The sequence below is a fragment of the Dreissena polymorpha genome, chromosome 1, assembly GCF_020536995.1.
Source record: "Dreissena polymorpha isolate Duluth1 chromosome 1, UMN_Dpol_1.0, whole genome shotgun sequence".
Taxonomy (NCBI): Eukaryota; Metazoa; Mollusca; class Bivalvia; order Myida; family Dreissenidae; genus Dreissena; species Dreissena polymorpha.
In genome coordinates, this window is record NC_068355.1 from 205,825,376 (window position 1) to 205,837,124 (window position 11,749).

The window sequence follows — 11,749 nt, forward strand, 5'->3', positions numbered from 1 at the left end:
TGTTTTACGGGACCGCTGACGCTAATTTTTGCCAAAATGAAATACAAATAAAATTCAATAACCTTAATTTTTTTTTCCTTTTTCCCGCCGACCGTGCACTTTCATAACGTTGAAAAATAAAATTTGTCAATGATTTTTACCTATTCCTAAAATTCCCGGATAAAACATGGACTTAACCTGACACTTGCTCACGGAAATGGCCGCGAAAACAGGTGACATTCAGACCTCAAAATTAGCTGATTTTCCATGATAAAAATATAGAGTAAGTGGGTGCCCCATGGCTGTCCATGTATTTTTTGGAAGACATACCCCAAACAATACTGAAGATATGTTTTGTATGATTTCAGGTGTAAATGTTGTGTCAGCAGTGATGACGGACAGTGCCCCGACCCCACCAGCCAGTAGATGATTTGTGAAAACCTGCAGTGTGCCTCCTAATGTTGTACTCTGGACCAAACCGGCTTTTTATTGCATAAAGGAGACTCGGCAGATGGACGAAGTGTTACAATTGTTTAACGTTGCTATCCACACATCTCTCTCTTTATTGCTGAGGATACCGATGATAGTTGATGTATCCGATTGAAAAGGCCTGTTTTTACACACGTCCAAGATGGCTGACGAGAAATTTGCAATTAGCAGCGGAAATGATAAATAACATTCAAATTAACAACAAATATCGTGTGTCATTTAACGCAAAATACTATGTTTGAGATAAAAAACAACAAATATCTATTAGAAATATGCAAAGTGAATGTGCGTCAGGGAAACCAGAGTTTGACAATTGGAGTTCAGTCTATTCGCATTTAATTAAAGCATTTAAGATGAGTATCGTTCAAAAATGGAAAGAGACAAACATGATTTGATTTATATGTTAGTGGATTTGTGTATATTCAGATTCATATGCATATTCTGCTTTATTATGTTTGTCACGCTGTACAGTTTACTGAAATAGCATTGAACTGAGTAGGGCTGTCACGATACGCCGTGAGCGTACCGCGGTATATCGTGGTACGGCAACACTGTATCGCGGTTCGTACCGCAATATTTTACAGAATATGTATCTGTGAAGAAAACAGCAGAATAACAAGTTTTACAAACTTTATTAAATTCAATAATCAGAAAACACTGGTATCATAGTATGACTACAAACTGTAAAAGAAACTGTAATAAACTTGATAGAAGTAGTCAGTGTTATTGTTATTGTTATTCGCGTCTTTTTCTAAAATGTCCGCCATGTTGTTTACGATAGCTGTGACTACAATCTGTGTAAATCGAACGCTTTAAGGGCATGTTTAAAATGCGGAGTCAGCAGGCCCAGTATTGAAAATCCATAGCGTTCTGACTCTTCCTCGACTTATTCATAATCTTAAGATAACATGATTCGGAAGTGCCATGCTTTGAACGATCGATATACTAAAGAAAGAAAATAAGAAATAGAGTAAACATCTTTTGGATAATTATGAACTTATTTGCAAAGGAAATCTGTCCCAAATTCCAAAAAAGGTACGGACCAATACATCGCCGTATTTTAAATGTGAAAGTTAAACATCTACCAGTGGAAGCGCTTGCTTGACCTGGATATTAACGGATTATTTATTTAGCCCTTTTGAATCGCTTCTACATTTTTCAAAACAATATCTATATCAAAATAATTATGTAATGTATTTATATCTGTGCTAATATAATAATATTAAACAAGAGCACCGCCTTGCGGGTGCAGACCGCTCATCTATTTTCTTTTTAAAGGTGAAGGGACTCTCATTTTCAATCACAAAGGAGGGAGGAGTGGAGTGAAGAGGGGTGTATAGTGTGGGGTTGTGGACATTTATTACATTATCTTCCAAAAAAGCGAAAAAAAAAAAAAAAAAAAAAAAAAAAAATCGGGGGGGGGGGGGGTTTGGGTGCGATGGTTGGACGGTATTTTAAACATAACCGTTTTAAAAAAAAAATGGGAGGGGGGTATAGTGTGAGGGTGTGGTGATAATTTGTGAGATGATCTTAAAAAAAAAAAAAAAAAAAAATCAAAAAAAAAAATTGGGGGGTGGGGTGGGGTGGGGGGGGGTGGGGTGGGGGTATAGTGTGAGGGTGTGGTGGTCATTTGTGAGATGATCTTAAAAAAAAAACAAAAAAAAAAAAAAATTAGGGGGGGGGGAGGGGGGGAGGGGGGGGGGAGGGCACGGGGGATGGTTTGGGTGAAGTCTATTGTGGTATGTCAGGTAAGAGTAGTTTCATCAAAGTATCAATCAAATCTAATCATAAATAAAGAAGTTATGGCAATTTTAGCAAAATTTAATAATTTGACCTTGAGAGTCAAGGTCATTCAAAGGTCAAAGTAAAATTCAAGTTGCCAGGTACAGTAACCTCATGATAGCATGTAAGTATTTGAAGTTTGAAAGCAATAGCCTTGATACTTCGAGTGGATCGAAACACAAAAATTAACCATATATTAAAAGTTACTAAGTCAAAAAAGGGCCATAATTCCGTAACAATGACAACCAGAGTTATGCAACTTGTCCTTTTACTGTACCCTTATGATAGTTTGTGAGTGTTCCAAGTATGAAAGCAATATCTATGATACTTTAGGGGTAAAGTGGACCAAAACATAAATCTTAACCAAATTTTCAATTTTCTAAGTATAAAGGGCCCATAATTCCGTCCAAATGCCAGTCAGAGTTACATAACTTTGCCTGCACCGTCCCCTTATGATAGTTCATAAATCTTGCAAGTATGAAAGCAATAGCTTTGATACTGTAGGAATAAAGTGGACCTAAACACAAAACTTAATCAAATTTTCAATTTTCTAAGTATAAAAAGGGCACATAATTCTGTCAAAATGCCAGTCAGAGTTACATTACTTTGCCTGCACAGTCCCCTTATGATAGTTAGTAAGTGTTGCAAGTATGAAAGCAATAGCTTTGATGCTTAAGGAATAAAATGGACCTAAACACAAAACTTAACCAAAATTGTCAATTTTCTAAGTATAAAAAGGGCACATAATTCTGTCAAAATGCATGCCAGAGTTATCTAACTTTGCCTGCCCAGTCCCCTCATGATAGTAAGTAAGTGTACCAAGTTTGAATGCAATAGCATTGATACTTACTGAGAAAAGTGGAACTAAACGCAAAACTTAACCAAAATTTTCAATTTTTTAAGTATAAAAAGGGCACATAATTCTGTCAAAATGCACGCCAGAGTTATCTAACTTTGCCTGCCCAGTCCCCTCATGATAGTAAGTAAGTGTACCAAGTTTGAATGCAATAGCATTGATACTTTCTGAGAAAAGTGGACCTAAACGCAAAACTTAACCGGACGCCGACGCCAACGCCAACGCCGACGCCGACGCCGACGCCAAGGTGATGACAATAGCTCATAATTTTTTTTCAAAAAATAGATGAGCTAAAAAACCGGTGCGGCAACGCCGTACCGCGGTGCGATTTTTTTCACGACATGCACCGTGATATACCGATATACCGGTGAATCGTGACAGCCCTAGAACTGAGGATGTCAAGTGCAAACAAGGGCTGTTTCTAAAACATGCATGCCCCCCCATATGGGCTCTCCGTTGTAGTGACAGCCATTGTGTGAATATGTTTTTTGTCACTGTATGTCAATGACCTGTGAAATGTATCCAATTAATAGTGCAAAAACCAATCAGGACCTATACTAATCCATTGTCTTTGATTTTTTGGATTCCTTTCACACATTTTGACTTATTTGACAATATGTGAAACGTGCACACAATTTGTAATGTTTTATTTATTAATGGTAATGAAACATGTTATTTATAGCAGTTAACTCCCCTAGTCAATGACCACCATCGGGCCCGTACCCAGGCACTGGGCCCAGGGGCCCGGGCCCCCCCAGCTGGCTGTCGAGTTATGATTTTTTAATGATGGGCCTACTGCAAATTTTCTCACATAATAGGTCCCACAGTACACTTTCCTGCAATACAAATGTGTAGATGTGTTTTATTGCCCCTGATACACAAGGGAATCAGCGCTAATTTACTCGACAGTGGAGATAAGCCCCTAGGCATTGTTTTCTAATCACCTTGTACACACATCCCCGATCTGTCAATTACCCATTGTGATCAATGCCCCATCTTTTGATGGTGGGTGTAACACGTCTTTTGATTGGACAAGGAAAGAGAAACAGCGAATGGATGGAACTGATACAGAAGGTCGTAGGTTTGAACGATAATAGTGTTTTCTCTTTTGAATTCAAACCTCCTCTAGAGTCATAGCTTATTAAACATTTCTGTGAAATCTTGTCTTGTAGTTACTGACATATAACCATAGTAGTATTTTCTCTTTGAAATCAAACCTCCTCTACAGTCATACGTTATGTTACATTTCATAACAAAGGTTTTTTAGTTTCAAAGGTTGCTTTTACTTCTTTATAAAGTGTAACACATTTCTGAAATCTAAAGCTTTAAACATGTGTGTGAATTTCACACCAAGGGGTCGTTAATAAAGCATGTCACGCTTTTTTACCATTTTTACCCCGGCATGTCACAAACTGTTACAAAATCTTGGACCCCCTTCCCACAAACTCACACTTTCGAACATTTTTTTAAAATGAATACTTAATTTAAATTTAACCTAAAACTCAGTTCACTATAAAACCGTATTAAAATTTCACTTACCGGTAAAAGAACTTTCACATTACAGGCTTGTATAACTGTAGGGTTGTTACGATGAGCAGTATGAATATTTATCCACTAGTTAACCTCTAATAAAAACGAAATTATAATTAAGATTTTCTTTCAACCCTTTACTAACTAAAAATGGAACAGTCCAATTATTTCGTCATTGAAATCTGTGTGGAGGTTGTGCCTATTGAATAAGCCGGCCCAGCCAAGTTGCTTATTAAACATTCGAACAACAGAATCAGGAGATACGCAATTCGTCTTACTTTCACATAAAACTAATTCAAGTGTTTCACAAATTTTTCAAAATTATTTTTAAATTCTACTTAAGAAATAATAAATAAATTATACAATATTTTTAAATAAATGTGTGACATCACACATGGCCCGACTCCCCTCCCCCATGTCACAAACTGTCACTTTCTTACTCACCCTCCCCCACCTGGAGCGTGACATACTTTATGGACGGCCCGTAATGGTCAAAGCTTTAGACTTCAGATAGGTGCTGATTTACTTGTTATATATCCATAAATTTATAACACAACATATGTTTCTATATGCACTTAAATTCACCTTGAACAGTGCCTAATAAAAAAAATCTATTCGGAAGGGGCAACCCCTCCCGCACACTCCCCGTTTGGGCCCCCCAGTCAACATTTCCTGGGTACGGCCCTGACCATAGATAGCAATGCAATCTGATTAAAAATAGCCAAGGCTAGTGTTGTGTATTGGGCAAATGTATACAAGTGCAACTTGACCACATGACCAGTATCATAAGTTTACCACACACAGAAGTCAGTTATGTAATAGACCATTAATTCCACTCCCAACTTTGGCCACTTGCCAAGATACTGACCAGTATCAGATGGGGTTGTGAAACTGTGTAAACAGTGAACACCAGTCCATGTAATACTGGCCTACCCCTTGTACTAGTTGATTTGGAGTTAATACAGTAATGCATGTACAAATGAGACACTAAGCTCAAAAGTTAATTATATGTGCCTCTGAAAACTAACCTGAGAGGAGTGGGTTGAAATTTACAATCTTTACTTGGCATTTGAGGAAATCTGAACTCTCAGGGTTTGGATAGAACATCTCCAAATTAACTTTTCTTTACACTGTTGTTATTTTTGTTCAATACACAAATATTAACCTAACTTTACAAATCCTGTACAGTAAAGGAAACTAAATCTAAGTTGATATTTTAATATGCTTGATCCAATTTATGTATTAACATTGTTTTATACATACAAACTGTGTTGCTGTTTTTCAATTAACAAGCAGATTAAAAATTAATTATATTTTTATGTATAATTTGAATTGACAAAATTAAATGCAAGTTGCGTAGCAAGAATTACATGTTTGATTTATTGTCAGTGAATCGTGACATTTTCTCAATGTTTCAGACCACCAGTTTGTCAAAGCTATCAACCGCTTGGATGGTCAAGCTAAATAGAATTGACCCAGCAAATCACATCTGTCCTGTTGCCATATCATATTACATTGGTTTTTTAAATGTTGAATTCTCATGTCATATTATAAACATAGTATTTACTGACACAGAAACAAAGGCATATACATCATTATGAATGAACATGTGTCAAAAATTCAATTTGTAAGTCTCTTTACTGGACAGTATGAAAACAGAATAAACTAGTGACCTGAAAATCAATAGGGGTCATCTGCGAGTCACGATCAATGTACCTATTAAGTGTCATGATCCTAGGCAAAAGCGTTCTTGAGTTATCATCCGAAAATCATTTTACTGTTTCGGGTCACCGTGACCTTGACCTTTGACCTTGTGACCTTAAAATCAATAGGGGTCATCTGCGAGTCTTGATCAATCTACCCATGAAGTTTCATGATCCTAGGCGTATGCGTTCTTGAGTTATCATCCGGAAACCATTTTACTATTTCGGGTCACCGTGACCTTGACCTTTGACCTAGTGACCTCAAAATCAATAGGGGTCATCTGCGAGTCATGATCAATTTACCCATGAAGTTTCATGATCCTAGGCGTATGCATTCTTGAGTTATCATCCGGAAACCATTTTACTATTTCGGGTCACCGTGACCTTGACCTTTGACCTTGTGACCTCAAAATCAATAGCGGTCATCTGCAAGTCATGATCAATCTACCCATGAAGTTTCATGATCTTAGGCGTATGCATTCTTGAGTTATCATCCGGAAACCATTTTACTATTTTGGGTCACTGTGACCTTGACCTTTGACCTAGTGACCTCAAAATCAATAGGGGTCATCTGCAAGTCATGATCAATCTACCCATGAAGTTTCATGATCCTAGGAGTATGCGTTCTTGAGTTATCATCCGGAAACCAATTTACTGTTTCGGGTCACCGTGACCTTGACCTTTGACCTAGTGACCTCAAAATCTATAGGGGTCATCTGCGAGTCATGATCAATCTACATATGAAGTTTCATGATCCTAGGCATATGCGTTCTTGAGTTATCATACGACAACCACCTGGTGGACGGACCGACATACCGACCGACCGACCTACCGACCGACCGACCGACATGAGCAAAGCAATATACCCCCTCTTCTTCGAAGGGGGGCATAAATATTGAAAGGTAAACACATTATATGTACATATATTATTTTAACTCCATTTAACACATCATTAACACAGCAAGAACACCAAAACGTGTTTGTTGATATTTGTTAATGTTTTCACCATAGGCCTTTGATATTTAATTTAAAAAAATGCTGAATTAAACTAATACTCTTTAAGAATCTAAAGATTATTGCAAGTTTATTATGCATGTGGAAGGATATTAACTAAACGTTGTTGTCTTCATTGTAAGAAGACATTAAAGCAGCACTTTATAATATAAAAATGCTGTCAAACATGCACTTAACAATTTTAATTCTGTTCTTATAATCATATTCATAATGTAACACATTGAGAATTTTTCAAACTCGCGCTGCATGTTGCATGTATATAACATTAATAGAGACTAAACACGCCAGGTGAGTAGTGTAGTATAGTGTAGTAGTGGTGATGTTGTACTTCTAGATTTCCTACATGAAGCACATTGACAGTCCCAAGCCTGCAATGCCATCTTTAACAATGCTGGTTTGCTGTGGCATACATCTCATCTATTATTAAAGTTGTTTTTTTACTTTGTATGATGTTCATTGTTTAAAAAATAAATTTTAATATGCAGTTTTAACTATCAATCATTGTGATAGCAAGCAAACAAGCATTATGTTAAGGATGAGCAAGTGTGAGGGCTCTCTATCCAGTGTTGTTTGATATATACACTCAACAAAAGTCAGTGATTTTTGTTGCTTTTTTAGCTCACCTGATTGCTCAGGTGAGCTTTTGTGACCGATTTTTTCTCCGTTGTATGTCCGTCTGTCCGTCCTTCCGTTAACATTTGCTCGTAAACACTCTAGAGGCCACATTTATTGTCCCATCTTCATGAAACTTCAGAAGTTTTGTCCCAATGAAATCTCGGCCGAGTTCGAAACTGGGTTGTGCCGGGTCAAAAACTAGGTCACTAGGTAAAAAAAAAAGTTTGTAAACACTGTAGAAGTCACATTTTATGCCCAATCTTCATGTAACTTTGTCAAAATGTTTGTCTTAATGATATCTTGGTTGAGTTTAAAATTGGTTCCGATCCGTCGAAAAACATGGCCGCAAGTGGGCGGGGCAGTTTTCCTTATTTTGCTAAAGAGAAACCTTGTAAACACTCTAGAAGTCACAATTTTTGCCCAATCATCATTAAAGTTGGTCAAAACATTCGTTCAATTGATGTCTCAAATTGCCCCTCGCCTCAATAAACTGCCATGAAGATTGCGCCAAATATTAAAACTTTAGGTGTAAACAAATTTTCACGATAACTATTTAAGGAAAACAGACCTGCAACACATGTGGCTACATGTATGTTTTTCAACATAACAGAACAAATACGCAAAGAAAGTTTCATGATGATTGGACATAAAATTTGACTTTTGAGTATAACAAGGAATCATTACAGCTCTTGAAGACAAACTTCCATGCACAAGTGTTTTTTAAAGACCATTACTGATTTTGAATTTGTCCACATTTCATTAGAAGAAATTTTCTCACCAAGTTCCATGTCTAATGGACCAACAATGTGACTTCCACAGTATTTACAAGGTTTTATTATTGCAATATTAGGAAAACTGCCCCAACCCCTGGAGGACGTACTTTTCAAATGGACTACAATCATTTTCGAACAAGGCCAACATTTTTGTATAACAAAATGTTATGACTTTATCATGTTTTATAAAGCTTGAACAAAAAGTGACTTTTTTCTTTAATTTGACCAAGTGAACTAGTTGTTTACTTCACATGACTCACCACTGACCAAGCAGATATAAATGGGACAAATGTTCTGATGATGTTTCATAAATAATAAATGTGGCTCGAAGATTGTAAACAATCTAAATGTGGACAATGCACGACTCGCACTGCACAAGGAACAGACAAAAGGCATTCCCCAAAGCTCATCTGAGCAACAACAAAAAGCAGTTAGCTAACAAAAAATCACAAAACCACAAAACATGGCCTGTATGTACCTTTTAAGAGCACATACAGAATACATAAATATGACAAATTGCGGCAATATACTACAGTAGGAAGGAATTAGATGTCATCGTATTATGTTATGCTTCTGATTAAATCAAACTTATTTCCCATGTGGAGCTAAATGACCACAAACACAATCATTCTTTGACAACTCCATAACAACTTTCTGTACTGGCAAAAATAATTACCTAAATCATGGGACAACAGAAACTCTGGAGGCATTCCAGATTTAATAAATCATGATTAAAAATATTGCCAATATTATTCTTTCCAATTTTTTATCAAATGCATTTATTAGAACAGATTATTTTTTGCATTTTATCAACTTAGACTTAGACTTGTATTGTTTATTGTACACGCAAGAAATTAAATATGTCAATTGGTAAAAATTTCAATGTACACACCAGATCATTGAAAAACTACAGTAAAGAAAACTTTGAACAATGTCTTTTATCTACAGACTGGAGTAGTGTCTAACTAAGTGACAATGTCTCTGTAGCTTGGGATAATTTTAAAAGTACATTTTTATCTGTTCTTGATGGCATTGCACCTGTAAAAGAAGTTAGATTTAAACAACGCACTCAGCCTTGGATTACTCCTGATATTTTGAATAGTATCCAGGCAAGAGACAAAGCTTTTCATGAATATAAGATAAATAGAATGGAAGAAAGTTTTAATACTTTTAAGGAGTTGAGAAATAAAGCTCAGTCACTTATCTATAAGGCCAAGAAACATTATTTTTCAGATAAACTAGAACAGTATAAAAACAATTCTAAATCTCTCTGGGACACACTTAAGAAGTTAGGTCTTCCCACTAAAAAAGGGAACTCTTCATCGAGTAGCATAGGGCTTCAGATTGATGGGCAAATTTCCTTTGAAAAATTTACAGTAGCTGAGAAATTTAACTCATTCTATACAACAGTTGCTTCTATACTTGTTGAGAAACTTCCAAAAAGTTTTAATAAATATGGCAAGAATTTTGTAAGTAATTACTACGCTACTAAAGGTGTTGTGCCAAACAGTTTTTCATTTTCAATTGTGTCTGAAAATACCATTTTTAAGCATACACATAAATTAATTGCTAATAAGGCCTCAGGTTTGGATGGCATTCCTGCTAGATTTGTTAGGGATAGTGCTTCTTTCATATCTTGTCCCCTTGCTCATATTGATAACTTGTCAATCATACAGGGTTCTGTTCCTGATAACCTCAAGTCAGCGAGAGTTATTCCCCTCTATAAGAAAAGTGTTAAGACTGAGGTTGAAAACTACAGACCGGTTTCGGTCTCAAGTATCATCTCAAAGATCCTTGAAAGAGTAATTTATGACCAAGTTGAAGGTTACTTGAATGACAAAAAGCTTCTGTATAGCTATCAATCAGGATTTAGGCATGGCTACTCTACAGACACCTGCCTTACCCATTTATCTGATTATATTCGTTTTAAGATGGATGAAGGTAAGATGGTTGGTATGATATTGTTAGACCTACAGAAGGCCTTCGATACCATCAATCATAGTATTTTAATCATGAAACTTGAGGCTATTGGTCTCCATAGTGATGCAGTCAGGTGGTTTACCTCCTATCTCTCCGATCGCCATCAGGTTGTTGACGTATCGGGTACTATGTCCTCCGAGGCCTCCATCTCATGTGGTGTTCCTCAGGGCTCCATTTTAGGCCCCATTTTTAATTTATGTGAATGATATGGCCGCTGTGGTAAGAAATAAAATTTTACTTTATGCTGATGATACTGGCATCCTGGTAGCTGGTAAACACATTTCAGAAATTGAATCCATTCTTTCTAGCGATCTTGAACTTATAAGTGAGTGGTTAGTGGACAATAAACTTTCCCTACATCTTGGTAAAACAGAATCTATATTGTTTGGCTCAAAGCCCAAACTAAGGTCAAATCCTCAGTTAAATGTCTCTTGCAATGATGTGTCAATTACTCCATCAAGTTCTGTTAAGTACCTAGGTGCTATATTGGACCAGTTCCTGTCTGGTAAAACCATTGCTAGGTCAATTATTACAAAGGCAAACTCAAGATTAAAGTTCCTATACAGAAGTAGTAAGTTCTTAACATTGCACACCAGAAAACTCCTTGTCATGTCTCTTATACAGTGCCACTTTGACTATGCCTGATCTTTTTGGTACCCTGGTCTTATTGAGTCACTTAAAAATAGGCTTCAAACTACACAAAACAAGATGATTAGGTTTGTTCTGAATATGGATAACAGATCACATGTTGGTCAAGAACAGTTTTCACATTTAGGTTGGCTGCCTGTTTCAAAACAAGTAGAACAGATCATACTTTGTCATGTACATAAGATTAAAAATGGTCTTGCACCAGAGTATATGGGTGAGAATTTTATTTAGGAAGTGCGTTTTTTGTGTGTTTTCTTCATCTGTAAGTGCGCTTTTGAGTGTAGATGTGAGCAAAATGTGTGATTTTTATCTAAGAAGTGCGTCTTTTATTTAGGAAGTGCGTCTTTTATCTAAGAAGTGTGTTTTAAGGTTTACGGATG